Here is a 14685-nt window from a genome sequence, read left to right as displayed (position 1 = left end):
ATTTTTGAAACGTGGATGGAACGGCTGTCTTGTGTCCTCTAAAGATTGTCAGGGTAATTCATAGAATTTCGCAGAAAAGTGTTGCAAGCGGCTGGCGCAGAGTGTCCGCGTGCGATTGTCTGCGCCAGGCACGTGCGCTAAAACCGATTTCCACGCACAGCGTATTCATGGATACTAGGCTCCCAAACCAGCCGTGGCGCAGAGAATCGCAGCGACCCTGCAGCAGCGCCAGTAACGCCCCGAAGAACGCCCTCGCGCAAGGAAAAGCCATCAAAATCGCTAAATCATCGCAAAGGGCTGCGCTAACCCTGGACCAGTTCACCGGGCTGGCAAACAGCAAACGCCAAGCGGGGAACGTGTATTTCAGGGGTGCGCGGTAAGTTCCACACGCGATAGTCCCAGTGCGAGCAGGGTACGTGTATTTCAGGGGTGCGCGGGAAGTTCCACATGCGATAGTCTCAGGGCGAGCAGGGTACGTGTATTTCAGGGCTGCGCGGGAAGTTCCACACGCGATAGTCCCAGGGCGAGCAGGGTACGTGTATTTCAGGGGTGCGCGGGAAGTTCCACACGCGTCAGTCCCAGGGCGAGCAGGGTACGTGTATTTCAGGGGTGCGCGGTAAGTTCCACACGCGATAGTCCCAGTGCGAGCAGGGTACGTGTATTTCAGGGGTGCGCGGGAAGTTCCACACGCGATAGTCCCAGGGCGAGCAGGGTACGTGTATTTCAGGGGTGCGCTGGAAGTTCCACACGCAATAGTCCCAGGGCGAACAGGGTACGTGTATTTCAGGGGTGCGCGGGAAGTTACACACGCGACAGTCCCAGGGTGAGCAGGGTACGTGTATTTCAGGGGTGCGCGGGAAGTTCCACACGCGATATTCCCAGGGCGAGCAGGGTACGTGTATTTCAAGGGTGCGCGGGAAGTTACACACGCGATAGTCCCAGGGCGAGCAGGGTACGTGTATTTCAGGGGTGCGCGGGAAGTTCCACACGCGATAGTCCCAGGGCGAGCAGGGTACGTGTATTTCAGGGGTGCGCGGGAAGTTCCACACGCGACAGTCCCAGGGCGAGCAGGGTACGTGTATTTCAGGGGTGCACGGGAAGTTCCACACGCGATAGTCCCAGGGCGAGCAGGGTACGTGTATTTCAGGGGTGCGCGGGAAGTTACACACGCGACAGTCCCAGGGCGAGCAGGGTACGTGTATCTCAGGGGTGCACGGCAAGTTCCACACACGATAGTCCTAGTGCGAGCAGGGTACGTGTATTTCAGGGGTGCGCGGGAAGTTACACACGCGATTGGGCCAGTGCGAGCAAGGTATGTGAATTTCAGGGGTGCGCGGGAAGTTCCACATGCGATTACAGCAGGGTACGTGTATTTCAGGGGTTCGCGTGAAGTTTCTCATGCGATCGGGCCTGGGGGAGCGTGCTACGTGTATTACAGGGGTTCGCGTGAACTTACTCACGCGATCGGGCCTGGGGGAGCGGGCTACGTGTATTTCAGGGGTTCGCGTGAATTTTTTCACGCGATCGGGCCTGGGGGAGCGGGCTATGTGTATTACAGGGGTTCGCGTGAACTTCCTCACGTGATAGTCCCAGTGCGAGCAGGGTACGTGTATTTCAGGGCTGCGCGGGAAGTTCCACACGCGATACCAGCAGGGAATGTGTATTTCAGGGGTTCTGGGGAGTACTACACGTGAATTGGCCGTGTGGCTCCTCCCAGGTGTACGCTCAACAACCTCCACGGCCCCTGCAGGCAGCCCACACCACGGGGGACCACCCTGCACCCCTGCTCATGTCCCGCAGGCAGCCCATTCACCATGGGCATGCCCCCCAGCCAACCCACATGTCACCTTGCACTACTGATCAACAATGCATGTCTCCCACCACCCCCACCCCCCAGCAGTGCAGGGTCACCCTCCACCAGGCCCCCACTCATGTCCCCCTGCACCCCCACCCCCCGGCAGTGCAGGGTCACCCTCCACCAGGCCCCCACTCATGTCTCCCACCACCCCCACCGCCCTGCCACCATGGGCAGCCCCCACCAGGCCCCCACTCATGTCTCCCACCACCCCCACCCCCAGCAGTGCAGGGTCAACCTCCACCAGGCCCCCACTCATTTCCCCCTGCACCCCCACCCCCCGGCAGTGCAGGGGCAGCCTCCACCAGGCCCCCACTCATGTCTCCCACCACCCCCACCCCCCGGCAGTGCAGGGTCACCCTCCACCAGGCCCCCACTCATGTCTCCCACCACCCCCACCCCCCGGCAGTGCAGGGTCACCCTCCACCAGGCCCCCACTCATGTCTCCCACCACCCCCACCTCCCAGCAGTGCAGGGTCACCCTCCACCAGGCCCCCACTCATGTCCCCCTGCACCCCCACCCCCCGGCAGTGCAGGGTCACCCTCCACCAGGCCCCCACTCATGTCTCCCCCCACCCCCACCCCCCTGCCACCATGGGCAGCCCCCACCAGGTCCTCACAATCCCCAATCATGTGCGTAATGGTCAGCCTCCACAGCCAAAAAGCCCTACCAAGTAACCCATTCACCCACATGGAAATCACATGTTACACCCCCAATGTTCATGAAGCTAATGAACCCATGTCCGTCACACACATTTTTTGCAATTGAATGGGAAAACACACAACATGACATGCATGAAACCAATGAGATGAAACCACACAGTGAACAATGGAATTAAAAATGTATTGAAAAAAATTACGAATGCTAAAGAAAGAAAACTAACTACAATGTAAATGTGAAAAAATAAGCTGCATGTCCGCATAAAAACACAAAACTGGAAATTCAAATCAAAAAAATGTTGTCCAAAGTGAAATGTAAAAACTCTCCATGCAACAAAGAACTATGTACAAAAATAACAAGGGTCCATCATCCCAACTGAACTAAGGAAACCTCCTAAAAAACCTACCTAAATATCAACTATATACAAAAAGTGGAGCAGTGTCCGTCGACTCCAAATCATAATAAGAACGAAAGGAAACCTAAAACTAAAGAACTATATACAAAGGCGGCGGGCAAGTCCAGCGGCTCACTCTGTGGTGTCCCGGGCCAGGGCATCATCGAACTCCTGTTGGATGTCCCGGAGGCGGTCCAGTTCCATGGCCCCGAGGGTCCGCAGGGACGACGCTGTGTCCTCCTCCAACCCCCTGCGGATTGCCTCGAGGCACTCGGCCCGCCTCAGGGCCCTCCGCATGGAGTTCTCCGCCCTGACCATTGTGAGCCGCGCCTCTTCCGCACCTATGGCGTGGCCCAACCGCTGCCACACGGAAGACACTCTCTGTCCTGGGTCCCCCTGCCCTCCGGCCGATGCCTGCCCCTCCGATGTTGAAAGCCCCAAGCCTTCATGTCTCCCACCATCTTGCTGCTGCTGCTCTGCCTCTGCCCGTGCACTGCCTCCTGCTGCCTGCACATCCTCCGCCGGCTGGGGTGCACTTGTTGATGTGGCCACCCCTGCTGGACCTCCGACTCCCGACTGTGGCAGGGATGCCTCCTCCACCAGCCTGGCCGCACTGTCAGAGGCAGCTCCACAGGGCACCCAGGTGACTGATGGGTGGGAAGATGGCACAGAGGACGACTGGCGCGTAGGGGGTCCAGTTGAGGAGGGGGTCGGAGCAAGCCCCATCAGACAGCGGAATCCGGCCTGGGTGACCTGTCCCAGCAGGCTGACGTGGTCAACGAGCCATTCGAGATGACGTGCAGTCTCTCCATGAAAAGACTGCTGGTCACCTCGCATGGCCCGTTGACGCAACGCCACACCAGCCAGGACAGGCTCAACCCGGACCTGGATGGCCACGTCCGCAGGCAGAGGAAGGCCAGTTGACGTCAGCTCATCCCCTGCCTGAAAACGGGTCTGGACGTAGGCATCCCTGCTGGTGCAAGATGATGCAGGGACAGGATCGGGGACAGGATTGCACACAGGCACCTCCGCGGCCGCCTGTGCTGCCTCCTGTCCCTGGTCCTGCACTGCACCACTAGCACCAGTCGGATCCCCACCTCCAGACCCTGTCTCTGGTGCTTGCGCGGCCCCCTCCTCCACCAAACCCCCCACCAACCTGGATGACTCTGTGCCATCTTCCGCTGTTGGGCCCTGTGGGGTCCCAGCTGCCCCTTCTGCTGCCGAGGAGTCCAACTGCAACCTCCGCCTCTTGGACCTCCCCCCGGCAGCTGCGGCCTGGGACGCGGCACCGGACTCCTCACTCCCCGGCGAGATGACAACACGGGAGGGGAGCCGGGCCTTGCGTCTCCGGCTGGCGGTCGGATCCCCGCCGCTGTGCTCCACAGCACCTTCTCCGCCCTCTTCATCAGTTGACGCTGCAGACAGGGAGAAACAAAACACAGGCATCAGGGCACTGTACAATGGACACATACACGCATGACAGTTGCACATGAGTGGCATTGGCAAACCTCAGACATGTCATCACAATCCCCAACACACATGTCATTGCAACTGGCACACATGAGCCATACCACAGCCATATCGCAACTGCCAGCACCATCCCTACACATACAACAGCATCAGCAGCCAAAGGGGAGCCAGACATCACATGCAACACAGGAAGTGCACCACACATGTACACACACCACCACACTTGCATGCATGTCTACACCTCTGCCAAGTGTCGCACTGTTCAGACGGGCATCCATGTCACATCTGCCAATCAGGCTTCCACATACCGCTGTCACATGCATCCATGTAGCATCACTGTTGCACCCTTGTCAAATACACACACATGCACATGTACACAGTGCTCATACATGCAGTCGAAAACAACATACATGCCTGACATCACGGACATGTCTACTTACATACACATTCATCCAAACATGTGTGCACGCACAACTGCATTTGCCATGCAAGCCCACACACACAAGCACCATCCATGTCTCACACATTACAGCCCTCGCATGTGTCAGCCCCACGGCCCTGTACACCCCCACCCATACTCCACCCCATACAAACAGATGTGCAACCGGCACAATGGCGAATGATCACCACACGCCCTGCTCACAACCAGGATGCATGTACACTCACCGCTCGACTCCAGACGGCTGTGCTTCTCTAGGACCTGGACGTGGAGCGCTGGGGATATGCGTTCCAGGACCCCCATCTGTTCTTCCGACAAGTGGCCCCGGCGCCCCTTGGCATCCGCTGCCTTCAAGAGGCGCCGGGCCTTGTTCAGGGTCCTGGACCTGAAGTCCTCCCAGCGCTTCCTGACATGTTGTAAGTCCCGGACTGCCACCCCCTCCGCGTTGATGGCAGTCACGATGTCAGTCCAGATCCGAGTCCGTCCTTCCTTGTCGGCGCGGGAACTTCCAAAGAGGGCATCATACTGCCCCAGGACTTGCTCCACCAGGACACCAACTTCGGTGGCACTGAAGCTGGTGCCCCTCTGCCTCTCTGGCCGGGGGTTGTCAGTGGTCACAGATGGTGTTTGCCCCGACATGACAACCCCAGAGGCAGGAGTGGGTGGGCAACTGGGTCCTAGGGCTGGGCTGTGGAGCGATGGAATTCCAGTCGGGAGTCTTCTGTTCCAGCAGGGGTGGTCACAGCAACAGCACCCCTGGCTGATGTGCAGGCAGCAAATGGCAGTGCACGTGGGCAGCAGGCAGTCAGGCAGCAGCAGATAGCAGGTGGGAGCGTGCTCGGGGCTCTGGGGGGCAGTAGTTCGGCCTTCTGGGCAGGAGCGTGGTCTTCCGTGTGCTTACGCGTGGCCAGCTTGGTACGGAGTGATTTGGCACGTGAAAATCCTGCACGTCAGCGTGAAAACCGAGGAAAGGCCCTTAGCGCGTAAGCGCGTCAGCACGCATACGCAATTCTATTGGACCAAAGGCCCTCAGCGCGTAAGCGCGTCTGTGACGTGACCCGCACGGGTGTTTCCCACACAGCACGTGATGACAGAGCACACGTGGAAAGACTGCACGTCAGAGTCTCATCGCGTGTGATTGGTGGAAATGGCCGTACACGCATAAGTCACAAAGCGTGTAATTGGTGGAAATGGCCGTACACGCATAAGTCACAAAGTGTGTAATTGGTGGAAATGGCCGTACACGCATAAGTCACAAAGCGTGTAATTGGTGGAAATGGCCGTACACGCATAAGTCACAAAGCGTGTAATTGGTGCAAATGGCCCTAGCGTGTACACGCCGCGTAAGTGACGTTGAACGTGTGGGCCTGTATAAAAGGTACGCGTAGAACACCATTTCCTTGTACGTGCTTTTCGTGGAGAGCGAGTGGGTGAATTCTGTACTTCTTGTCGGTTCACACGCGATTTACTTCACGGCGTTTCAAGTTCGTATTCCCTGTTACCTCTGACAGATATTTCTCTTTTTTCTCTTTTACTGGTTTACCTGGGCCTGTTCCCTCAAACAGTGTTCCCTTCTACTGTTGTCCTGTCTCCTCAGACAGCGTACAAATCTTCTTTTGGCAGGGGTGCCAACCAAACGCGCTCCTTTTTCACGCTCTTTTACCTGGCAGACGGTGAGTCACGCACGTATCTAACATCTGTGCTTGCCCCGTGTGTAGCCTACCCCTTCAGAGGTCATTCTAGGCTGCGTGTGACACGCATACGTTCATTCTTGTGTTACTGGGTGCCACAGCGTAGTGCAGGTTTTTCTTTCTGCACACGTGGTCTAGGAGGGGTTGCGTGCACGTCATCTCCCTTTTTTGGGGCTCCTGTGCGTAGCGTGACCCGTCATCTTTCCCCAGGGGTTACAATCAGCCTTGCAAGAGCACTAGGGTACAATTACCATCTGGTACCCAACCCCTTTGACCCCCAATTGCCCGGGACAATATTTGACAGCCACTCCCATACGCACATCAACATCAGTGCCATGGTTGGGAGGCGAGGATTCCGTAAGGGTGGCAAAGGTGGAAGAGCCACAAGTGGTGGCTGTGGTGGATCCGGTAGGGGACGTGGTCGTTACTTGCAGGGTGAGCCTGTCCCCCCATGTGTGGAGGACCAGTCAAGGGCACCCATAATCCCCTCCCCCCTCCCCCCCTCCCGTTGAGGCTGATGTGGCTGACACCATCCATGCTCAGCCCTTGTTGGACCAGCCCATTGTGGCACCAGACCTGGCTGACTCCATGGCTGACTTTCAGGTCAGCAGGCCTATGACACGTGCGCTGGTGCACGTTGATGTCACCATGCCACGTGCATCTGGGGCAGCAAGGTCATCTGCTGCACCAAGTAGGCAGGGCGGAGAGGCTGCAGGGGCAGCTGCGGCTCCATCCACCCCAGCCCTCACACACCCAGCCAGGACAGTGTCGGTCCTAGTCCATGCTGCTGATATTCCCCCTGACACCATCACACTAGAGCCAATGCCTGCACCAACTCCCATGCTGAGTTTGCAATCCCACACTCCTGATACAGAGTCCACCAGGGCTCCTGCCCCTAGTGTCCAGAGCGGCGCAGGACACTCAGGATCACCACCACCTTCCAAGCGGAAGAGGAAGAGTGCTCGTCCGGCACAGGCTGATGCCCCAGACACGGCTACACAGTCCGGCCCCTCCAGGAAGCCCAGCTTCACGGATGACGAACTGAATGCACTTGTCGAGTATGTGTCCGGACATGATAACGAGATGGTCATTGTTGCAGGATCCAAGACCACACCTGCACAACGCCAGGCACACTGGCAGACTGTTGCAGACATCGTAAGTGCCCTTGGAATCGTGAGGCGCACAGCCAATGATTGCTATAAGCGCTGGAATGACCTAAAGCGCAGGGCAAAGAGTAAGCTGGCCTCAAGTCATGCCGCAACTCTAGTGACTGGAGGTGGGTCTCCAGTTGTAGACATGGAACTCACTCCACATGAGTCAGTCGCTGGGACCTACGTCACGGAGGAACAGATCCAAGGCGTGGGAGATCTCCTTGATTACGAGGCATTGTCCGGTGAGTGCACATGCATGTGTGTGTCATCCATGTGCATGGTGTGTGTGAGGGCTTCTGCTTGTGTGCCAGGTGAGAGTGTGTGCGCCTGAGTCGTATGGGTCATCCATGTGCTTCATGCAATACATCCAGCGCAGCTGCATTTGGCCATAGCTGTATCCCTTCTGCCAACAGTAGACATGTAGTCCAACTGCACGCCAGTTGCCCTTGAAGTGTCACCTTGCCACAACATTGTTGCAAAATTTAGCACTGTTCATTTAGTCAGATATTTACCATTCCACCACTTTTACTAGGCATGTCGCAGTCCTCTAGTCACATGTCTGACATGGCTATGGTAAAGTTGAGTGACTTAGTTACCTGGATATCATTTGTTCAAACATGTCCCTGTGCAATTGCACCATTTCGGACTGGCAGCTCCAGGTGAAGAATCTGACCTGTTAGAATTAGAAAAGCTATTACATGCGGGAACTGGACAGTATGCATAGGTGCTGCCCTCCTCTCCATCTTCACTCAATAGCAATGGTACATGCCATCTGTCTGATGGCATGTGTGTTTCACCTGCCAATCACAGGCCAATGTGTGATGCCACTGCCAGGCAGCATGCAGAAAATGTGTTCATCTCCAATCTTGGTGTCATCAGTGTGTGCCATTTGCCTGCCCTTCATACGCAGTGAGGCTGCATGCATGGGAGGGTTTTAGTCATGTGGGACATGTGTCAAACAAGTACTGTTTCTCTTGCTTCTCAGCCCTCATTGTGTGCCATGGTGCTAATGCCTGTTTCCATTTCTTTGTTTTTATGTCTTTGCAGGGGAAGACGCACCTGATACTGCTGGGGTTGTGGAGATGGTGCTGACCCAGGAGGGGCCCGAGGGCCGACCAACCACCAGTGAGGGGCGTGGTGTGGTGGTGGGTGAGAACCCACAAGTGCTGCTGGTCGTGCTCCCAAGGGGCGTCTCTGGCTGCACCTCCCCCGAGCTGTACTCAGGTGTTGATTCGGATGAGACCTACGTGCCGTCGCAGGTGAGTGTTCCAGGGAGGGATTCTGTTCTGTCTCACCCACCTGCACCAGGGTCAGAACCCTCAATGGGGATGTCAGTGTTGGCAGCTATGCCTTTGGTGGTTACGGATGCAGGGTCACACTCCGCGACATCTGATCCTATTCCTGGGCCAGCAGATCAGAGGGGGAATGCAGTCCTGCAGCCTCAGGCAGTGCCGGCACAGCAAGGCGCAGTTCGCCTTGCCCCAGACAGGTGTGGTGCCCACCGACGTGGTGGCCGTACGCCACCTGGCAATACCGCTTGGGAGCAATCCATTTACGGTATGGCAACCCAACAGGCAGCATCATCCGAGATGATGGCTCAGGCCATGGATAGGGTGGCCACTTCCATTGTCCCCCCTGAAAGGCTGATGGAGCGACTAGAGCAGGCAACCGACTCCATCTGCCAGTCACACAGGGAGGACATGTTGGGGTCCAACAGGGACAGGCGGGCGGCACTGGCGACTCTGCAGGAGGCCATCTCCTTTTGAGTCCCAGGGCCACAGGGAAGCCCTGAGGCAGGAGCTCCTTCACCTCAGGACGACTCTTGTTGAGCTTGAGGCTTCTACACACCAAAGGACAGAACAGCAGCTGGAGCGTCTCACCCGTACGCTCTCAGCTGAGATGCAGGCAACGAGGGCGGAGGTCCGGGCATCCCGTGAGTTGTTGCATGGGGACCTCCGCACACTCTTCCTCCAGAACCAGACCTACCACACCCGCATGCTTGCAGCCATGGAGGAGCAGACTAGGGCCTTGCTTGGGCTGCCTCCCATAGTGCAACCACCTCCGGATGCAGCTGCACAGGGTGATAATAGCGACAGCAGTGATACTCCCACAATAGGGTAGCCGTGTGGGCCATGAGCCCATGGAGGTGTTTTTTTTTCCCAGGATCCACGCAGGTGGGTTCTGGTGTGCATCCTGTCCTCGGACCTCCTGGGTGGCCTCCCCAACCCCCCTGGGCCCTTCAATGGCCATTTTTGATTTTTATTTTTATTTTTTTTTATTTTAATTTTTATTTCTTTTATTCCCAATTTTTTTGGGACAATTTGTTGGCTTCCGTGGTTCCTGTGGGCATACGCTGCATTGTGGCTGGGCACATGCAGGCTTGTAATGTATTTGGTTCAGATGCTTGGGTTTGAGTCACACACACCCCTCCTGCTTCCCGTTTCCATGGGCTTGCAAAGGGTGTGCCCAAGTGACAGTGAATTACACAGTGACGTTGGACTCCCATGAGCTGTGTGGGCAGTCTGTAGTCAATACTGTGTATACATTCCTAGTGCATACTGCTGTTGTGCTGTACACTGCATGTTGCATTGATGTGTAACTCATCTTCTGTGTCTACCTCCAAATTTGCAGGTCCCTTCCTCATGTCTACACAAGGACCTCTAGTCTGGAGATGTGGTCCATGTTGGCAGCAGTGCACCTACAACTCTACAGGCGCCAACACTGCACAGTTGGTAGTGGTGGGAGTGCAGGCATTTCCAGGTGGTGAGACTCATAATATTATACATTAGTGATGTCATGTTAATGGTAGTACGTGCTCAAGTTTGTTGTTGGTCAGGCATTACTGTGAGCATTTCAGGTGTTGCAAGTTTCTAATAGGGACACCGTACATTGTGACACTAGTGTCATGTTGTGGGGATTAATTTGTGTACGTGCAAATAGCATGACATGGCACGGTGTGTCGTGTGGCGGTGCTGGGGTTGGGTTGGCTGACATGGCACTGTCCTCTTGTTGCATTTTGCAAGTGGGTATTCATTTCAGCTGCTTGAATTTGTAACTTCACAAAACTGCATTGGTGGTGTCAGTGTGGGTAGGGATGCACACATTGTGACACTTCCAGGTGAACAATCTCAGGCTGATATGGTTTTCACGGTTCTTTCTCCAGACATTCAGGATCAGTGTCAGGTTGAGTCATCATTGATTGTCAGATGGAATGTGCCAGGGCAGTGTGCACTCCACAGGGGTGTGATTTCTATGTGAAGTAATTAGCCACTACCTGTGTACGGGCTGCCTCCCCCCGTGCCCTTTCCCCTCCCATGCGCAGCGGCTGTGCATGTGGTTGGGGATGGGGGGGCACCACCATGTCCACGGCCAGGCCCCGGCATGTTGCAACGTTGTGCAGGACACATGCTGCCACTATGATCCTGCACCCTACTGGGGGAGCGTACAACAGCTGACCGCCAGAACGGTCAAGGGAGCGAAAGCGTGACTTCAGCACTACAAATGTGCGCTCCACTATGCCCCGGGTTGTAATGTGGGCTGCGTTATATCTTACCTGGGGTGGCGTGGTGGGGTTCCGAATTGGCGTCATCATGTGGGGGCTGAGAGGGTAGGCACTGTCCCCTGTGGAGGTGGTGATTGGTATCATTGGTGGGGTTGTGACCTTGCTCAGTATCTGACATGCATGCATGTGCAGTGGCGTTCATACTCACCAAGCAGCCATGTATCGCCATGCCGGCCAGCTTCTAGGTCCCGGCTTAGGGTGGACATTCGGTAAATGAAGCTGTCGTGGGTTGACCCAGGATAGTTGGCATATAGTGAGGTGATGATTCCCTTGGCATTACATACTACCTGCACGTTGATGGAATGCCAGTGCTTGCGGTTCCTATAGATGTGCTCAGATGCCCTGGGGGGACGTAGAGCCACATGGGTGCAGTCAATGGCACCTAGCACTTTGGGGAATCGTGCCACAGCGTAGAAATCCAGTGCGGCAGCATGCCTTTCTGCAGGTGTTCTGGGCAGGTATATGTGCCTGCGGACTGATGGGCGTGCAGTGATGATGTTCAAGACCTGGTGTAGGCACCGTGACTGGGTGGCCTGTGATACACCACCCACAATGGCACTTGTCCGCTGAAATGATCCAGTGGCTAAGAAGTGCAGTACATTGAGGACCTTCTCCAGGGGGCTGAGTGCTTGGGAGCACAGGGTGGGTGATGTGAGGTCGTCCTCCCACTCACTCACCAGGTCCAGTATGATGTGTGGTGGAAACCTGTACCTCCCATGCACCTGGTCATCAGGCATCCCGAAAAGGCTGGTTCTGGGTGTGAATATTCTGGCCCTGACTATCCTCCTCCTCCTCCTTTGGTAGGCCACGCCCACTGCTGCTAGGAACGGTATGTTCATCCTGGGTCTGAGCTAGTTATTTTGTTAGCGCGCAAATTAATGCGTTGCGCGTGTTGTAGGCGAGCGTGTGACCCGCGCACCCCTCCAATCCAGTGCCCAGTACAATAGCGTGTGGAAATTGGCGCGCACACCGGGATACAGGTGCGCTGACATACTTGCGTGTGTAAGTGTCCGCGCACACCTCATCTACACGTACATAGGCCAATCGCGTGTACACGCACTTTTGTCCAATTACACGCGATGAGACTCTGACGTGCTGTCCAATTACACGCGATGAGACTCTGACGTGCAGTCTTTCCACGTGTGCTCTGTCATCACGTGGTGTGTGGGAAACACCCGTGCGGGTCACGTTACAGACGCGCTTACGCGCTGAGGGCATTTGGTCCAATGGATTCGCGTATGCGCGCTGACGCGCTTACGCGCTGAGGGCCTTTGGTCCAACGGATTCGCGTATGCGTGCTGACGCGCTTACGCGCTAAGGGCCTTTCCTCGGTTTTCACGCTGACGTGCAGGATTTTCACGTGCCAATTCACTCCGTACCAAGCTGGCCACGTGTAAGCACACGGAAGACCACGCTCCTGCCCAGAAGGCCTAACTACTGCCCCCCAGAGCCCCGAGCACGCTCCCACCTGCCATCTGCTGCTGCCTGACTGCCTGCTGCTCACGTGCACTGCCATTTGCTGCCTGCACATCAGCCAGGGGTGCTGTTGCTGTGACCACCCCGCTGGAACCGAAGACTCCCGACTGGAATACCATCGCTCCACAGCCCAGCCCCAGGACCCAGTTGCCCACAGACTCCTGCCTCTGGGGTTGTCATGTCGGGGCATACAACATTTGTGACCACTGACAACCCCCGGCCAGAGAGGCAGAGGGGCACCAGCTTCAGTGCCACCGAAGTTGGTGTCCTGGTGGAGCAAGTCCTGGGGCAGTATGATGCCCTCTTTGGAAGTTCCCGCGCCGACAAGGAAGGACGGACTCGGATCTGGACTGACATCGTGACTGCCATCAACGCGGAGGGGGTGGCAGTCCGGGACTTACAACATGTCAGGAAGCGCTGGGAGGACTTCAGGTCCAGGACCCTGAACAAGGCCCGGCGCCTCTTGAAGGCAGCGGATGCCAAGGGGCGCCGGGGCCACTTGTCGGAAGAACAGATGAGGGTCCTGGAACGCATATCCCCAGCGCTCCACGTCCAGGTCCTGGAGAAGCAGACCCGTCTGGAGTCGAGCGGTGAGTGTACATGCATCCTGATTGTGAGCAGTGCGTGTGGTGATTATTCGGTAGTGTGCAGGTTGCACATCTGTTTGTATGGGGTCGAGTATGGGTGGGAGCGTACAGGGCCGTGGGGCTGACACATGCGAGGGCTGTAATGTATGAGACATGGATGGTGCTTGTGTGTGTGGGCTTGCATGGCAAATGCAGTTGTGCGTGCACACATGTTTGGATGAATGTGTATGTAAGTAGACATGTCCGTGATGTCAGGCATGTATGTTGTTTTCGGCTGCATGTATGAGCACTGTGTACATGTGCATGTGTGTGTATTTGTCAAGGGTGCAACAGTGATGCTACATGGATGCATGTGACAGCGGTATGAGGAAGCCTGATTGGCAGATGTGACATGGATGCCCGTCTGAACAGTGCGACACTTGGCAGAGGTGTAGACATGCATGCAAGTGTGGTGGTGTGTGTACATGTGTGGTGCACTTCCTGTGTTGCATGTGATGTCTGGCTCCCCTTTGGCTGCTGATGCTGTTGTATGTGTAGGGATGGGGGTGGCAGTTGCAAAATGGCTGTGGTATGGCTCATGTGTGCCAGTTGCAATGACATGTGTGTTGGGGATTGTGATGACATGTCTGAGGTTTGCCAATGCCACTCATGTGCAACTGTCATGCGTGTATGTGTCCATTGTACAGTGCCCTGATGCCTGTGTTTTGTTTCTCCCTGTCTGCAGCGTCAACTGATGAAGAGGGCGGAGAAGGTGCTGTGGAGCACAGCGGCGGGGATCCGACCGCCAGCCGGAGATGCAAGGCCCGGCTCCCCTCCCGTGTTGTCATCTCGTCGGGGAGTGAGGAGTCCGGTGCCGCGTCCCAGGCCGCAGCTGCCGGGGGGAGGTCCAAGAGGCGGAGGTTGCAGTTGGACTCCTCGGAAGCAGAAGGGGCAGCTGGGACCCCACAGGGCCCAACAGGGGAAGATGGCACAGAGTCATCCAGGTTGGTGGGGGGTTTGGTGGAGGAGGGGGCCGCGCAAGCACCAGAGACGGGGTCTGGAGGTGGGGATCCCACTGGTGCTAGTGGTGCAGTGCAGGACCAGGGACAGGAGGCAGCACAGGCGGCCGCGGAGGTGCCTGTGTGCAATCCTGTCCCCGATCCTGTCCCTGCATCATCTTGCACCAGCAGGGATGCCTACGTCCAGACCCGTTTTCAGGCAGGGGATGAGCTAACGTCAACTGGCCTTCCTCTGCCTGCGGACGTGGCCATCCAGGTCCGGGTTGAGCCTGTCCTGGCTGGTGTGGCGTTGCGTCAACGGGCCATGCGAGGTGACCTGCAGTCTTTTCATGGAGAGACTGCACGTCATCTCGAATGGCTCGTTGACCGCGTCAGCCTGCTGGGACAGGTCACCCAGGCCG

Source organism: Ambystoma mexicanum, chromosome 7p, assembly GCF_040938575.1.
Source record: "Ambystoma mexicanum isolate Mex_15411 chromosome 7p, UKY_AmexF1_1, whole genome shotgun sequence".
In the NCBI taxonomy this organism is placed as follows: Eukaryota; Metazoa; Chordata; class Amphibia; order Caudata; family Ambystomatidae; genus Ambystoma; species Ambystoma mexicanum.
This window is presented reverse-complemented; position numbering follows the sequence as displayed.